Source organism: Wyeomyia smithii, chromosome 2 (genome assembly GCF_029784165.1).
Source record: "Wyeomyia smithii strain HCP4-BCI-WySm-NY-G18 chromosome 2, ASM2978416v1, whole genome shotgun sequence".
Taxonomy (NCBI): Eukaryota; Metazoa; Arthropoda; class Insecta; order Diptera; family Culicidae; genus Wyeomyia; species Wyeomyia smithii.
This window is the reverse complement of record NC_073695.1, coordinates 219,387,296-219,405,368: the sequence shown is the minus strand read 5'-3', so window position 1 is coordinate 219,405,368 and position 18,073 is coordinate 219,387,296. Positions and strand designations below refer to the sequence as shown.

At 38.3% G+C, this 18,073-nt stretch overlaps 1 protein-coding gene across 5 annotated transcripts in view; it reads right to left on the bottom strand.

The window, feature by feature from the left end:
* LOC129725965 (protein yippee-like) overlaps positions 1-18,073 on the bottom strand; it is a 171,753-nt gene that overhangs the window by 8,362 nt on the left and 145,318 nt on the right. For 2 of the 5 annotated variants that reach the window (XM_055682447.1, XM_055682451.1), the window contains exon 1: positions 4,960-6,206. The exons of the other annotated variants lie outside the window; for them this stretch is intronic. The gene's annotated coding sequence lies outside the window, so the exon portion shown is untranslated. Of the gene's footprint in view, positions 1-4,959; positions 6,207-18,073 lie in introns of those variants that run through there. 5 annotated transcript variants of the gene reach the window in all.

The following is an 18,073-nucleotide window of genomic DNA, read 5'->3' as shown; positions in this document are numbered from 1 at the left end:
AACCGTTCCTGATAATTTTGGTGCCCCTAGCTGCCTCGCAAATGCATCAAAAGACCGCAGAGTAATTACTAGCCGGGTTCGTCGTTTCTATGCTTGCTTGCGGGAAAACTTCATTGAAGTCTTTGAAGACTTGACGCAATCCAAGGCGGCTTGGGGCACCGAAATTCATTGAACACCGGGGAATTTTGGGTGCCCCAAGCCAGATGAGCCAGTTGGAGCTCTAAGACAAAAGCGCAAGTAAATTTGCCCCAGGAACGTAACCGCCTCGACTAAAATGCAAAGCGTGCAACACGTGTGCGACGTTTCATTGAAATAAGAAATGGTTAACTCAATTTTTGCGTATTTAGTACGCAACTCCTTTTTTATCAGCTGACAGTTGCCTTAAATTATTAATAGTTAAAACAGAATAAAGAGTTGACAATTGCGTGATTGATTGCGTCACTCTAAAGACGATAACTCCGATGTTGAAGACTATCCGCGTGCAGAAAAGCCAAAAACCTTCGAAAACGCTGAATTAAAGGAATAGCTCTATAAGGCTCCATGCCAAACACAGGAACAGCTTTCTTAGGTATTAGGAGTTATTCGTGGCTTTGTGGTTAGCGATGTCAATCAGCTAGCTCTCCCACACGGTTATTAGGTTCGATTCCCGATCGGGTCAAGGATCTTTTCAGGTTAGAAATTGTCTCGACTCAGCTCTGGCGCACGATGTATCGTTGTATTTATCTTACACATACAAAACGTGCCAAAAACAATATTGATAACGAATTCTCTCAACTAATCTAGTAGATCGAGACCGCTATTAGCCCCACAGGCTAGCGTCTGTCACCTGCGAACAATTGCTCCAGTGGCAAAAAAGGAAGAGTTTCCTTCATCGCATCATGACGGGTGATAAAACCTGGATTCATTATACTGCCGTTCCAAGCATATCTGTCTCATGTTCTACGCAAATCTTATGAATACAATACTGGGAGAGTTATTCCTGTTAAGTTAGAATAGTACGCCGAAGAAAAAACGCATGTGAACTTTCCGGTCGATGACACCCCGTTAAGCATACAGATGCGAGGCATACGGACGCGAGGCATAGTACGCTAGGCATAATGGAAGGCAGGCATACGGACACGAGGCATATGGACGCGAGGCATATGGACGCGAGGCCGAATGAACGCGAGGCCGAATGGACGCGAGGCCGAATGGACGCGAGGCCGAATGGACGCGAGGCTGAATGGATGCGAGGCCGAATGGACGCGAGGCCGAATGGACGCGAGGCCGAATGGACGCGAGGCCGAATGGACGCGAGGCCGAATGGACGCGTGGCCGAATGGACGCGTAGCCGAATGGACGCGAGGCCGAATGGACGCAAGGCCGAATGGACTCGGACTGCGGAAACCACGGCGCACAGTGTGGCGAATTCAAAAATAGTAGGACATTGGCGTTTGTGATGAAACGCATGGTTTTAGCGTGTCAATGTCTTCTAGAAAGTTTCTCAGCTTTATGAGTACTTTATTTGGGTGGTAAAATTTTTTGTTTACACCAAAATGTACACCAAAATAAAAAAATAACTTTTTTATTACTTGATGAACTTGGTAACTTTCTTCCGGCACATTGTAGAACTAGCTATTTCGAGCAAGTTTATAGTAAATTGGAAAATTCTATCTCTTAACCTGACAAACTTATAAAGTGTAAAAGTACCTTCTTAAAATGTGTTTTTGGGTGATAACGCTCTTATCTTAATTTTGCTATTGTTAAAGTGTTAAACTAAGATTACTTGTCACATTTTTCTAGAAGAAGGTGTATCGCTATCTCTTAATTTAGAAGAGTTAAGTCTGTTTTTGCAATTTTATGACACAATTTTCAATTTGCGGAAAGGCAGATATTGGCAGCTACTTTCAGTTTCATTTTATCCGGATACTTATTCCCTCCAGTTGTGTATATATGTCGTACTGATATCGAAGGGGATTCATAGTAATTTTTCGAAAATTAGGCAGCAATTTTTCTGGAATTTGATCATTTTTTAATCAACTTTTTTTTAAATCGGACACTCGGTGCTCGTAAATGAGTAAGCCATAGACGTTTAATGATTTGACAGGTGCTCGGGAATATAAGCGAAGTGTTGTAATGTGTAACTTCAAAAAATCCGAGTTGTTTGTCGCCTGGTTTAAGTCAAATTCAATAGATATTCTGATGTATATTTTTCAATGGACATTCTGATATGGATGTTGCAAATCCGGGACACATAGTCACGATAATTGGATTCCATGCAATCGTGCAACATCGTATTTGGGCTCGCGTCCATTCGGCGTTCGTCCATTCGGTCTCGAGTTCTTTCGGCCTCGCGTCCATTCGGCCTCGCGTTCATTCGGCCTCGCGTCCGTTATGCCTTGTGGCAGTATGCTTCGTATCCATTATGCCTCACATCCATTATGCCTCGCATCTGTATGCCTAGCATACTATGCCTAACATCCATATGCCTAGCGTCCATATGCCTCGTGTCCCGCCCCCTTTCCGGTCATGCTTCAATCTCATCGGCTTGACACATGCTACGAAGGTTATACTGTGTACTACGATGCAATTAAGCCGAGCACTACCAGGAAAACGTCCACAATACGAGCAGCGCCTCGAAAAAGTGATTTTGCTGCAAGACAACGCTCGGCCTCATACTGCACACTCGTAAAACCTTACATAGAAACGCTCTGATGAGGAATTCTACCTCACCCGTCATATTTCCCAGATACTGTGCCGTCCAATTATTGCTTGTTCCGTCCGATAGTGCATGGCCTGGTTGATCAGTAGTTCTGCTCGTATGAAGACATCGAAAAATGCCTTAATTCGTGAATAGCCTCAAAAGAAGAAAATTTTCATCTTAGTGCTATTTGAACTTAGTCAGAAAGACGGGACAAAGTAATAGCCAGCGATGAGCAATACTTTGAATGAATTTTAGATGACTATTTTTTTTCAAATAAAGATGCAAAAAGAGCAAGAACTCAGTGGCGCACCTAATATTTTCAGATAATATGGCATAGATTTGTTCATAAACAACTTGGAGACAACAAAGCCGTCTCGTTTTTATCATCAACGTTCCGTTAGAGTTTACAAAGAACATGGTCAACTTTTGTTGATATCTTTTTTAATCATTCGAATTTTTATAAATTCAATTCATTTTTCGACTAAAATAATTTTCGATTTCATACCATTCCATAACTTTCTCTAAATGATTTGGTAAAAAGTGATACGATTGTTCTGCATAGAGTTCTTTCAACCGATTTTAAAAGTATCTTGAAAGAGTTTACTTATTTAATTTGGTCTCAAATCTCAAAGCACGCTGTCCTCAGTGAGAGTAATGGTTTGAAAACAAGTTTGTTCTCCCAACTGAATTTGTTTTTCATTTTCCTATTTCGACACACTAAAAAAAATTAGAGTCCAAGAAAAAAGTATTAATTTTTTTTTCTTTGAATGTTAACTTTAGTCTGTACGATTTTTAATTCCCGCAAATATTTGTAGATTTATGAAGCGTTTAACTGCTTCAGAAAAAAAATCAAGCGAATTGATTGATTTCATAGACATTAGGTAAATTTTCATACAAAACTTTTGAGGATTTTTTTTTGTGAAAGCAATTCATCATCATTCATTTAAAGATCCATTATTAAAAAAAACATTCAAAAAATCATTTAAAAGTATCCAAAATGGCTAGAACATTTTATTAAAAATCGCTTGAGCTGATTACTTTTTAAATATTCAATTAAAATTTATTCTTTACTTTCGAGTGTGCTTTAGAGCTAACTCTTGTACAAAAAAAGGTCATTCAGTCAAGAAAAACGATTGAATTTTATTAACATGTTGCCAATCCGATAACCGAGTTGACAAATTTAAAAAAAAGAAGCTGAACCGACTGGAAAAAAACATTAGTTGGGTAGGGAGGTTTTGACCACTAAATAATTATTTTTAATGTGCTAGCCACTTAACCGCCTTGTATATTAATAACTGGAAAAGAAGTCTAGCGAAATAGAAATAAAAAACGAGTCTTTGAAAGACGCTTAGATTCACTGCTTTGCTTTTGAGTCCAACTTTATAACGGACAATTTTGTACCGCTTAGAGCATCTCAATTGGAAGAATGAAGAAATCATGAGAATTCACCAATTTTGTTGTAATTTAGGTATTGTATTAATAATTACTGTCTCATCACATCTGGAATTAATTAACACAGTTATTGTCGCGATTGACGAAGAAAACAGACGAATGAAAAGAGTGGAAATTATTCTTGAGCAGCAGTAAAAAAATAACGTTATTCACGCTGCTGCAGGATGATCGAATATTCGGTTTAATTCAGCCCGACAAGTTATGACCTGCAGCATATAAATCTATAACTGTTTTATAATCAGACATCAAATGAAATCATAATGAAACCGCAAAGAAATAGTTTCAAATTAACAACACAAATAACGTTGAACACGATGATTAATAACTCTTTTTTTTTTTTTTAAATTGAACATTAATGGTAACATTACTAATCAATATTATCACTAAACTTCAACTGGTTACACTATACTGCACTATGATTGGATATTTCCACAACTTTTTTCAGTGGAAAAAAGGAACGGTTCTTTCGAAAACAAATTCCCAATTAACTGTTTTAAAAAAGATAGTCTAAGTCACAAAAAGATGTCATACGTTCACATCCAACTCTAACCGTAAGCGAACATTACTATCCATCAAGCAGATGATAATGACTGACACCAATCTGGGATTGTACCGCACAGCGAAGGTTTGTTTTACTGTAAACATTGCACGACCCCGTCCAGTCGTACGTATCTCACTGCTAGTTTAGCGAAGTAGCACACAACTTTAATGACAAACTTCACAAAACGCAGTGGCCACTAACAACAGTTTTAGCAGACGCCACCGCTTGTGTCAGAGAGCAAAGCCGCTGAAAGACAACACACAAATCATGTAAAGCAACCAACCTCCAGCCACCTTATTTCACACACAGTAGGTAGTAGGTACAGGAACTCGTAGCCAGGAAATCAGCCGCAAAATCCAAATCCCATTATTCGAAACTTTCTCCTCAGTAAGCTGCCGAAGCTCTGACGTCTGGGCTGTTGAGTGGCAAAACAAAAACCACAACACTTGGCACTGGCGCAGTTGTTCGTTGAATTAACGGTTCATTACCTCAGTTGTACACTCTTATTTAATTTCGTCCCAGCGCATGACGACTGTCTGGACCCGCGGTTAACCACCGTATAGAAGTTCCGTTTGAGGTTTAGTAGCCCGCCACTCGTGTTTTCTTGTCGCGATTATCTTAATTCGGATTAGCGTCTGCTGAGAAATAACAGTTTTCTCGCAACAATAAAAAAGAACAATATTTTCTTCACCATCAACTACGCAACAATTTGCAGCCTTTCTCCTTCGACCGATATCCGATAGCACGGCGCACTAGATTGTGACGATTTGCTCCACATTCACTGAGCTGCTAAGCTCCGTTGTTGTTAGCGATTACTACGCGTCGCCTGTTTCTTGTTCGAACCGTCGAACGGACAAACATTACCACCACTGTTGTAACACTTTCCTGGGACAATCCTCCTGAACTGTTGCGAATAAGCAACCTTTAGCGAATTTCCTAGTTTCGTTTCACTTGCAAGAACAAATGCTTCCTCGCGCAACCTCTGGCGCATACTATTGGCAGACCAAGCAAGAATACAGTGCGGTACCCTCGCTAACCTATCCCCAACGTCGTCGTCGTCGTCGGGTGAAGTGAACTCACAACAACATCCGCAACCGAGCTAACCAACCCATCTACACGTCCTAGGTGGGAGGCAGGGAGGCAGCAACAACACAAAATGTAAACAAAAATAGATCGGTTGTGTTTTCTGGCTATGCCGCACAGCTCACCGTGTGGAGCAATAATAACAACAATGATACGCGGTCTGTTTACGGCAACAGCTGGTGCTGATATGATCGCTGTTAGTCTGCTGCTCCATCGCATCGTCTCGGGTGTTTGGGGGGGTTCGACGCTCCGGTCAAAGACTGGTGGGTGGAGGCGGTGGCCGGCGGTATCGTTGGTGGTGTTGTTTTCCCGTTTGTTGCGTCGTCTTTGCGCTGGTTTGGCCTTTTCTACCGCTCTTGTAGGAGGTTCACGTCCATTTTCGCGAACCCAGCCGCCTATCGGTTTGGTAGCCAGGCAAGATATGTACAACCAGCAGCCAGCCAGGGGCATATGGGCCTGTTCGATTATGGCTGTGTTGTTACATGGCATAACCAAATGTTGCGGCCATGCCGCAGATGTTGTGGTGATGTGAGCGGATAGTAGTATCGAGAAAAAAAGGTGAAGGCAGAAACAGTGCAACTAGCGAAACGGTGCCAGTCTGCGTATTCTCACGATTATTGCTGCGTGAGATGTACCGCACTTAGGGTGGCTGGTTGCTTGATTGATTGGTCGATTACAAATGGCCTTTCTGATCCAGAAAACGTGATATAGCAAGGAAACTGACAGTCCCTTTGTGGATTTCTGTTATTGTAGCTTAAGGAACCGATATATAACCGATACCGATATAAACCTATTTATGGTGGATGAAAACAAATAGAAAACAATGTAGAAAAAGTTTCAAAATATGCTATTAGGCAAAATTTTCACTTTTTCATTTCTGTGTTAGAAAGTACAATTGAAACAAGATTAAACTCGAATTTCGATGAATACGATGCGCAAATGTTCAATATTGTAAAAATAGTGTGTAAATAAAATCTTTGTAACATCAAGGAATGCTATACTACCTCAGTTATTTAAGTTAGAAAGTGAATTGTCGTGTTTTGAATAACACTTGCGTACCCGACCCCTCCGGAGCCGAAAAAATGAAAATTATTTTACCTGCCATCCCGCGAGATCTGAACCGATTTTGATCAAACCTTTTTTCAAAGATCGCAAATTTATCATAGTTTTTGGGACAGTAGGGGACATTTCTAAATTTTCCGCTGTTCCGGATTTATCGAGGGGAACCGTGGGGTAAGTACACTTCCAGAGACACAGACTAGATTAAAAACGGCAGCGAAACCTTGCTTGCGACATATCAATTTTTAAGTTTTTGCAAAAGTACACTATTAACGATCGATATTTGACCACTTGGACAACTAATGGCCGTTCCTTCCTGTCCAATCATCAACCCTATTGTATATTATTAGATCGTTGTGACGTTCGAATTACGGTGAAACGACAACTTGTGGCAAAAAAGTGCTCTTTCACCAAGACAACGCTCCCACTCATTCTGGTAGCATTTCATTTTTTTTTATATTTTTTTATTTTTTTTTCGTCAATTATGTATGTAGACTGGATACATTAATTTCTAAACTATACACAAACATAAAACAAATTAATTTTGTGTCCTCAGCCTCAAGGACTTGTAAAGTCAATCGTAAAGTCAATGGCTTCGCAGTGTTGATTATAAGAATTCATCATACTACTTATAGGCCCATTTTTTGCGTATTCCGTACGATAATGGTTAATAGCAAATAAACTACGGTGTCGAAGTTGTCGAATGGGTGCATAAAAGTTCAATTTAGAAAGTAGTACTGCTGAGTCAACCTGAGTCTTTTAATGTTTGAATGTCTATCAACATGCAGCGTGCTTCATATGACGGAAGACGATGTGCGGTCCAACCTAGCTTACGAAGAGCATATAGTAGAAATTGCTTTTGTACTGATTCCATTCTTTCTTCATGTACGCCAGGACGAGGAGACCACACAATGCTACATTCCAGTATTGACCTCACATAGACAATATACAATGTTTTGAAAGTGTACGGGTCTTGAAAATTGTAGCAGAAGCGTTTGCTAAACCCTAACATGTTGTTTGCCTTGTGTATGATAGTGTCATAGTGGTTGATGAAATTAAGTTTAGAATCTAAGATTATCCCTAAATCCCTAATTTTATCACATTTCTTCACATTCTGACTCCCTAATGCAATTACAATTTTGGGCGTTATTAATTTTCTGCTAAAGGATATTACATTGCTTTTTTTCACATTTAATTCAAGTAGGCTTTTCTTACACCAGATGTAAAAAGTGTGGATTTCATTCTGAAATACATTGATGTCTTCTTGATTTTTTATTTCCAAAAACAGCTTCATGTCGTCGGCATATATTAGAACTTGAGGATGAGGGAAATGTCGTTTACGTACAAAATAAAAAGAAGTGGTTCTAAGTGGGAGCCTTGAGGAACACCTGAAGTAACTTGAATGGGATTTGACTTTTTCCATTAAATTTTATTATTTGTTGCCTGTTTGTTAAATATGATTCAAGCCACTTCAGGAGACAAGACTCAATTCCAATTTTTTGCAGTTTAAAAAGCAGCATTGGTATGTCAATACGATCAAATGCTTGGTTAAAGTCTGTATAGAGAGCTTCAACATGGTTTCCATCATCCATTGCATTCAATAAGTAATCTACGAATTCAAGTAAATTTGTGGATGTAGAGCGGCCTTTGAAGAAGCCGTGTTGTTTGTCGGTTATTCGATTTTTGACTTGAGCAAATATTTTTTTATTGACAATTGCCTCAAAGAGTTTAGGAATGCAAGAGATAATAGCGATTCCACGAGAATTACGAATGTCAGATTTACGTCCAGGTTTGAAAATAGGCACCAAAAATGAGCTTTTCCATATATTTGGGAAGACTCCAGTTTCCAACGACAAATTAAACAGCATTTCATGAGTGCTGGAGGAATTCCGTCAGGTCCTGGTCCTTTGAAAGGGTCTAAATTTCTTAGACCCTGCAAAACATCCTGTACCTAAAGTTGGTTGACACCAACGTTTCTTGGATATTCTGGATAAAATGCAAAATAATCGCGATCGCGATTTTCTTCGGAAAATGTGGTATAGATTTCCTGGAAAAATTTTGCAAAGAGATTGCAATTTTTCTCCCAGTTATCACCAACATGTTCATCGAGTTGCATACTTGATGGAAAATTGTCTGATTTCAGTTTTGTTTTGACGTAGGGGAACTGCTTCATTATTCATCTCAGCCCGTATATTCATCTCATTCAACATGTAAACACAATTAAAAACAGGAAAAAACGCATATTTTCTTTTTAACCCTCTAGTGCCCAAATTAATTTTTAAACGGACTTCGATAAAATCATTATAAACCATTATAAACACTTTTTAAGTATTTATTAAAGCTTTTCGACTGAAGCCCGCCAAATGGCGGCATTGGGCACTAGAGGGTTAAACCAATCTGCTAATCCATGGAATGGATTCTTCTTAGTACACTTTAGATTTCTCATTGAGTAGAATTCTCAAAAACTCACTTAAAAGCTCTAAATTTGATATAATAGTTAGGCATCTGCATTCGAAAACTTATTTATTTCAATCACCTACCTCAGAAAACAAAATCCGCGCATTGTTCTGTACGGCTACAACGGGACTCGTTCAGCAGCCAACCAAAGTTTTTCCCATCAGTAGCGGACCATTTTTTATTTTAATCACTAAACAAAATCACTCACTACACTAATAATACTTTAATCTTTAAAACGTTGACCTCAAATTTCCAAAAACCAGCTTGAATTAGCAGAAATATATGAGATGAATTTCTACAATTCCTAAATTTCAACTGTATGTATTTTCATCTGTTTTCACTGCCTTAAAGAAATAAAAAGTTGCCAATTATTCCGACATAATTGACATAAATGGACAGCACTGCAGTGGTTACCTAGATTACCATATTTGCACGTAAACAACTACAGCGGATATCTAGGTAATCTACTACGACGGGCTGCGGCTACGTTCATTCATTATAATGTGATTCATTCATGATTAACAGTGCGTTGCAGTGTGGTGAATATGGGGACGTCGCACAGTGGGACGAATTCAAAAAAGGCGGACATTAGGTTTTACGAAGAAACTATTAGTTTCATGATGATGGTGTATTCACAAAAGTTTCATAATTCTTTGAGTATTTTCATGCTGAAATGCAATATTTGAGATTAAGGGGGTATGCGTATAGATCTCGAATTAATCATTTTTGTTTCGGAATACAAACCAAAATTTTTTATAAAATGTGGAACATCTAGTTGTTCAATGAATTTTTGTCGAAGAAATAAAAATTCTACCTCTTTAGAAAAAAAAGTTATTGAGCTCCAAATTAATGACCCCCTTAAAATCAGTTTTTTTACTCTATCTTTTTTATTTTTATTTTTTCAGAAAAATAATGTTACGAAGAAATGAGAGTATTATAAAAATGCATCTTTTGCAACCAGAAGGGTACTTCTAGTTATTTTGGTTTCTGATTTATTGCGGATTTTCTCTTATTTTCAGGCAATGTTTAAGGGGGTTTATTTTGAAAGTGCGCAAGTATGCGCAACCGATCTCAGTGTCTTTCAGTAGTATGGTTAAGAACCTTCTATTTCATAAACGTATCATGATGGAACATTGTGGAACTTTTAAGAAAACTGCAAATAAAAACCGTCGATTTGTATAGCAGCTTATGTTGACTGTCATTTATTTGGAGCTCAATAACTTTTTTTCCTTAAGTGATAGAATTTTTATTTCTTCGACAAAAGGTCATCGAACAACTAGATGTTTCATATTTCATAGGAATTTTCGATTCGTATTTCGAAACGAAAATAAACTATTCGAGATCTTCACACATACCCCCTTAATCTCAAATATTACATTGTAGCATGAAAAAAATCAAAGAATTATGAAACCTTTGTGAACACACCATTATCAGAAAACTAATAGTTTCTTCGTAAAACCTAATGTCCGCCTTTTTTTGAATCCGTCCCACTGTGCGTCGTAAGATAAATAATTGAGCAGTGTTTTAAGTTTTAAGAGAAGCGTTGTGCAAAATGGTTTGTTTTACAAAATTCAGGATAAATCTAGCTAAGTTTACTAAATATACAATACGGAACGATTCTATAAGAGCACGTAAGCGTATTTTGTTTATTTGTTCAATGATTTCATGAAAATTTGTTGTTTAATCCGTGCATTCTTCGTGAATATCGGCTTAATGAGATGAATAATGGAGCAGTTCCCCTGATTGAAGAAGTTCTTTGGACGAGACTTAATTTCTAGTTCAGTTTTTGCATTGAATTCTTCAAATGCATTACTGATTGCAGAGTTCAGTTGATCACATATTTCCAAGTAAATTGCTAGATTTTCACTGCTATTGTGTTTTTTGAAAATTTTGTGGGCTTTTTGTTTGCGGTTTTTTAAATTTTTTATTTGTCTGTTGAACCAGCCTGGATGTGTACTGTTGGCGTGGTGTCATTTTTTCTTCAATGGAATCTCTTGAGAGATGATGTTGTACAGAGTTTTGTAAAAGACGCTAACAGATGATTCGACCTTTTCTTCATCTCTAAAAATTTGTTGCCAATTGACACAGTTTAATTTGTTTTTAATATTTGCATAGTTCGCGAGTTTGAAATCAAGGACTTCCTCATACTCGCAGTCGTTGGGTCTTAGTAATTCATGTAAAAATAAAGAATAATCAATTGCTGTGTGAAACTTTTCGTTTTTCCACAGTAGGTTAAATGATTCGGTCACACAGAAATCTTCATGGATATTCGTTAAGAGTAGGTCCAAATAGCAATTTTTACGGTTTCTTACATGGTTAACCTGGTTCAAACCTAGTTTAGCAGTTTCGTCAAACACGAAGTGCAAAGTGATGTTATCTCCAACGACTGGGAGCAGGATGCTTTCGTTTTCAGGGTCCAAGATGAAGTCAGCGGTGTTATGATTGAAGTCACCATAGATGTGAACTTTCACTTCTGGAGGTAATTCAGATAAAAAAAATTCTACGCAATCAAAAAACTTTTCATACGTAATTTTATTAGCGTTGTGTGGAGGTACACAGAGGCGAATACGTGTGTTTCACCTGCTATGTGCGATTTTATCCAAATGTGCTCGAATTCTTTGAATTTAGGTGCAGCAACAGTTTCTGAATTAAAATTCACAGAGACCGCTATGAGGACTCCTCTGCTTGACTTCTTTTCGCACTCTTGAAGATTCCTGTCATTCCTGAATACATCAAACATATTTCCAAAAAATTCTTCACTTTTGACGCTTTCATCCCAGTTACGACCGCTAAATTGTACGAATGTGGCTCTCTGGCAAGCGTCGGAAACAAATGATTGAGGGACTTGACGCGCAGTGCTAAAATTTGGTACCGATAGTTTAAGCATCGATTTCCGCTTTCGTAGAAACAATTGAATAAATTTAAGTATTTTCAAAACCGGGATGACATTCAGAGACCGAAAAATGACCCCAGGTGCCGTTTTGTTATTCAAGATGGTCACATCTGCTTTCCAAAAAACAGCCAAAATTGACCGAGTATCACCTCATACTACTTTTGGAATCAGGATGATGTCCAAAGACCTGTGAAACCATTTGAACTCCAAATGGAACCATTTGAACTCCAATATAAATATTTTCGGAATCGGGGTGATGCCTAAAGACCAGGAACCAACTCTAGAAGCCATGTCGAAATTCAAGGTGGTAACTTCGAGTTTACGGAAAACAAAATTGACCAAATAGCACCTAATACGGGTACTTTCGGAATCAGGATGGTGTTCAGAGACTTTAAAACGACACCAGACGAACCGGAAACCACCATCTTGAATTTGAAAATGACATGTGGAGTTGATTTCCGGAAATTCCCATGTTGGGTGGTATTAGACCAGTTTTGGTTCTTTTTGAGAAACCGGAAGTTGACATTTTGAATTTGAAATGTCCTCTGTGGTCGTTTTCCGGTTTCTGGGTGTCATCCCGGTTCTGAAAATACTTATTTGATAGCATTTGACATTGTTGTAACACCCAAATATCATCCAAAAAGTCATAAAAATGGCCTGTGCAAGTAATTTTATGAACTTTGAACCGACAACTGTAGGATTCTGTTCATTCATTCATATTTTTTTTTTTTTTTTAGTTTTTGAACATCCTCGAAATAGTCATCATTCCCAGGAACCCGGAATTTCGGGAATGAGGGAATTCATCAATGATTTTGAAGCAGAAAAGTTGGTGAATCTTTTGGTGCTTAAACTATCGAAAACGGATGAAAACTGCAAAAGTTACAAGAACTTAAATTTGCGGGTAGCACATAACGGTTAAATTATACATCTGGAAATAAAAATTGCACTGCAATTTTCTTTCAAAGATTCAAAAATGTATCCATTGCGCAGTAATATTGTTAAGTAATACACTTATCTCACTGAATTTTAATATATGCACCATTCAAATTGGCATACCCTACACTAAATTACCCCTTTCCTAGACCACTCTTCAGTTTAACCCAATTTCTCTTGACAAAAATCGGAATTTATAAGTGTTTCTCGTGATTGCGATGCGGATTGGCTAGATAAGACGTATCCGGATGGATGTTTTCTGAAAATTCCTCCAGTTTTCACATCAATTGAATTGTTCTGGCAGGTGGTTCACTGTAGAAAAGGGGTCCACTATACATTAATTTACTCTAAATGGTAAGCTTGTCATTAACTTCGATATCATGAAGTGCGGGGTAAAGAAAACGCCTGGGCAATATCACAATAGATCAAATGTCTCTAACAAGGATGAGTTCACACAGAGAAAAAAAAGTAGTTTCGTCTATTTTCGTGATGGAGAACAAATCATTTTTTTTTATTTCTACAAAGTGCGGTCATGTGGCCATGGAATAACAGTCACAATCAAGCATAATAATGTTTTAAATATTTTCCCGTTTAAAAAAAAATTCAGCCTGAAAAAATTCCATGTCTTATTTTAAACACGTTTCGATTTTACGCACATTTCAAAAATGTAATGAAAAAAATGAGTTATTGAAAAAAGCAATCCACGTAAGAAACATCACTGTACTGTGAGCGACAAAACTGCATTTTATGATAGATTCCTACAAATAATTTTATTCTGTGTTTTGTACATAAACTCTTTTCTAGTACAAAAACGCATTAGCTTTTGTTAACTGGTTAAAAATTAACACAGCATTCCAAAATCGTCCTAAAATATCCCTGAAATATTTTTTTGCGTCAAAATGCTTGTACTTGTACATATAAATGCGAAAATTCGTGACGTTATTTATCATATTGGTATTTTTTCAACCGCTTTTTAAGTGTATTCGATTTTAAAATAGCCAAGTAACAAATACAAAATGGCGACTTCTGGTTTCTGGAAAATAGCCTAAAAGGGCCAAGTACCACCCATATGGGTATTCCCAGAACCCGAGTAATGTTCAGAAACTGTACTGAAACTGGACCCAGGATGTTTTTTTTTTTGTAATCCAAAATGGCGCCTTCCGGTTTTTGAACAACGATTGAAAGTTGACAAATACCACCCAATTTCGATATTTTTAGGACATGATGAGTGCCTAAAGACCTGTAATTGACCCCAGATCCCGTTTTGAAATAAAAGAAGGCGACTCACGGTTTCTGTAATACATAAAAAAAAGGCCGAAAACCATCCAATATGGGTATTTCCGGAACTGAGAACGTACCTTATACTGGGAAACATTATTCTTGTTCCTGATAACATTTCGATGAGAGTCTAAGGCACTGATTGTGATAGAGAACAAGCTAAACGTTTTTCTGTAAAAGGATAAATGCATTATGTTTTAGAGGCAGACAGGGAACATGAGAAAAACTAGTTTACTGACAAAATACAAATCTGTTGTAGTTGAGCTATTTACTAAATTAATAAATGTTACACTTTCACTATTGATTGTTTCCTCGATTATTGCTGTATGCAGCCGAACCACCCTAACGTGTTGGTTGGCCATCAGTCAGACTAGTAAACAGACTTGGTAGGGCATTGATAGTGTGCTGTCGTGTCGCTGTATACGTAATCTTATCTCCCCAGACTTGCAGCGGTAAATGCAATACAGTTATGAACCGCGTATAAAATTATAACAACAAAGAACCGGCTGATTGCTTCGCGTCGTAGCTTTATGCTCTTGTCGAGATTATTGTAGGTTGTTTGGATTTTTTTTTTGCTGCTGCGCTGATGTGTATATAAACAAATGCTGTGGTTGTACAAACTCGAACCGTACATTATACTAGCCCTGTTAATTACGCGTTAATTCTTACCGAAACGTCTTTCGCGTCTTGGGAATCGATGATTGACAGCTCGATCGTTCGCATTCGCCAATCGCCGCAAGATAGTCGCGGGTCAGCGCACAATGAAAACAACAGCAGCGCGGGTCACATCAGAAAAACGTTTTGGTTTCATTTAATGTGCTACGAACACGATTAAACCTTGACCCATTGCTGTACCTTGGATTGCTGATCAACCGACAACTTTCGATGGCCCTTGTATGTATAGTTGTTCTTTCTCGCCATTGCCTAGTACAATGATCTTTACTCTTTTTCCTGCTGTTGGTGCGTGGTTTACAACAGATGAGTCAACTCTCCTCTTTATACCACACTCAGTACAGAGTGGTAGTGATAAATGCGAGTTTCTTTCGAGTTCAGTCGCCTCTCCATACAGGTACAATGCCCGACTGATTGGGTCATTTTTTTCTTGTTTAGGCGAGCGCACAGTACAAACAATAATTACGACGCAAATAACACACTGTCGCTAACCAAAGTGGTGCTCGACTCAGTTTGTTATCATACACTGCGTCTCCTTGTCCCTGACTTGGAAAATGTAATCAAAGGGAAAGTTTGTAAAGCTTGAGCTACACATTTGCTGAACTTGCAAAAATTATGTCATAATTCACTTCATCTAAATACCAGGCAGAATTTATACGTTATTTATAAACGATTTGTTTACAAAACAATCGGTCACTTTATGAGTCCGAAGTGGCTATTTTGAGATACATATCCTTAGTTATTTCATTTCACTTTCGCAAAACAACTTCCACATTCCCAGTTTCAATACCTTCCGCACAAACATTCACATCAAGACGTCGGTTGCCGCTACCATATGACAACGTCTCGGCCGTGAGTATTCTATTTTGGATTCGACTTATTTATATACTAGAACATAACAAAACGGTTTCGTAACAGTTAGAAGATTGTCGGATGCACACGACCAACCGACCGACCGAGTCTCATTCTCATCAGTTGGCCGTTTTTGCTTTCCACAATTGGAGTCGAGCCAACGCATCAATTGAAAATCAATATTATTCAATTGAAATTAGAATTGTTCGATAAAATAAATATGGGCTTTGACAGCGCAAGCATGAACGATGTCCTTTTGAATGGATGGGCGGGTACAAACCGCGAGCTATAATTAGTTTCCGATGGAATAACCTACTTAAAAACGAGAGTTGTTGGCCTTGAGAGTCCGCGACGGTTTCAGCTTCGGCAACAATCAGGTCGGTCGCCGTAGCGCCTGTCTGCACTCTACAGTCATTTGTTTGTTCTGAACTTTGACATTATTTAGACGAACGAGAACTCGACCGCCTTAAAAAAAAGTGCTCGAGTTTGTGCATGCTCACAGTTCATTAGGTAAGTTTGTTGAAATGGAAGAAATACGGAATGTCTTGGTGATACAGTGCCCCCGAGGGGGAATTGACCTTTCAGTATTGAGCAGCAAACAAGTAAACAGAATATGTATTAAAAAAATAAACAAAAACAAAGATGCAAATAATGGGTTTTTTATTGTGTCGTCAAATCGGGTACACTAAAAAAAAACATTAGATTGGTGAAGCTACCTTTCCATTTTTAAAATAAATCGATTTTTTTAATGACGCTAAAATTAAATATAAGATATATTAGTTGGTGGACGTAGTCACTCACGAAGAATAATCAACTAATTTGAATTATACATTAATACCACTAGAACACGAAAGCAGACTCGGCCTTCGGGATGTTTTGCAGCGAATTCGAATGCAAATTGAACGAATATTACAACACAATATACATTTTAATTGACAGATAATTGGAATCGTGTATCGTGTAAACTAGAAATTAAAAAAGGCACTATCCTTTTGTTTGTTTTCCAGTAGCACTATGAACAGCAACATCCCCACGAGCAAGCACAAATCGTCGTGCGTAAATACGTTTGACACGCATTTCGTGACGGCAATCGGGAACAACTCGTGCTCTTAACTTGCTACGTAGTAAAGACGAAAAAAAAAAACCGCCATCAGTCTACCATTCCTCCCGAGGGGCTACACGGCAAATAATCTGATTTATAGTCGCAGTAAACAGTATTTAGAAGCAATACATATATAGGACGATGGCAGGAAAAGTTCAAGTCATCGAAGTCTTCAAACGCACGCTATGACCGTTCACGATGCCGGTTCACTAACTAAGACACTTAATTAATGCGCGAATGGTAAAATCGCATTAGAGAAACCAATCCCGTACTAACATTCCGGCGCCTCCCGCTGTGGCGGCTTACAACATCGACAAATAAACGAAGCTGTCGGATATCGGTCTTGGTTGGAACCGACAATGGATCGCCGGTCGCTAGCTTAGAAAAGGGCACGAACGATTCGAATAATTAATCACCATTCGAGCATTACGACGTAATAACACACACGCGGTGTTATGATTTATAATCTGCCAAGCGCCACTCAAACGGGTTCTCCGATAGATCGTTAGTTAGCAGTTCAGAACACAATCCAGGCGGTAAGAAGTAATTTATTTGAATCTCTGTAGACAGATGGAACTAAATTTTAAAATAAAAGATTCATTATGTTTGAATGCATGCACTCTGTATCAATTAGCCTGGTGAATATTATTTCGATTATTATTAGCCACATCAAGAGAGTGAGTGTCTTCTGAGTAAAATTGATTTATATCCCTCTTGCTGTTCTGTACCTTGTACCTTTTACTCTACCACTATATTCCTTATTCTCTTTCACTATCTCATTCTTTTATTCTCTTTCACTCCCATAACATTACGGTAAAAAATGGACTTTTTTCAGATGGTGATGAAAAAAAAACTAAGACAGATAATTGAGTTGGATAATTCCTCCTCCGTTTTCGCGACAAAATTGTTGGAATAGATCTTACACTTCAAGTTTGCCCAGAAATTCTCGATGGGACGCAGCTGGGAGACGTTGGGCGGATTCGCAGACTTCGGTACCACATCGATATTCAGCCGCTCCATCTCCTCCAACGATCGCTTCGAGTAGTGGGCCAACGCCAAATCTGGCCA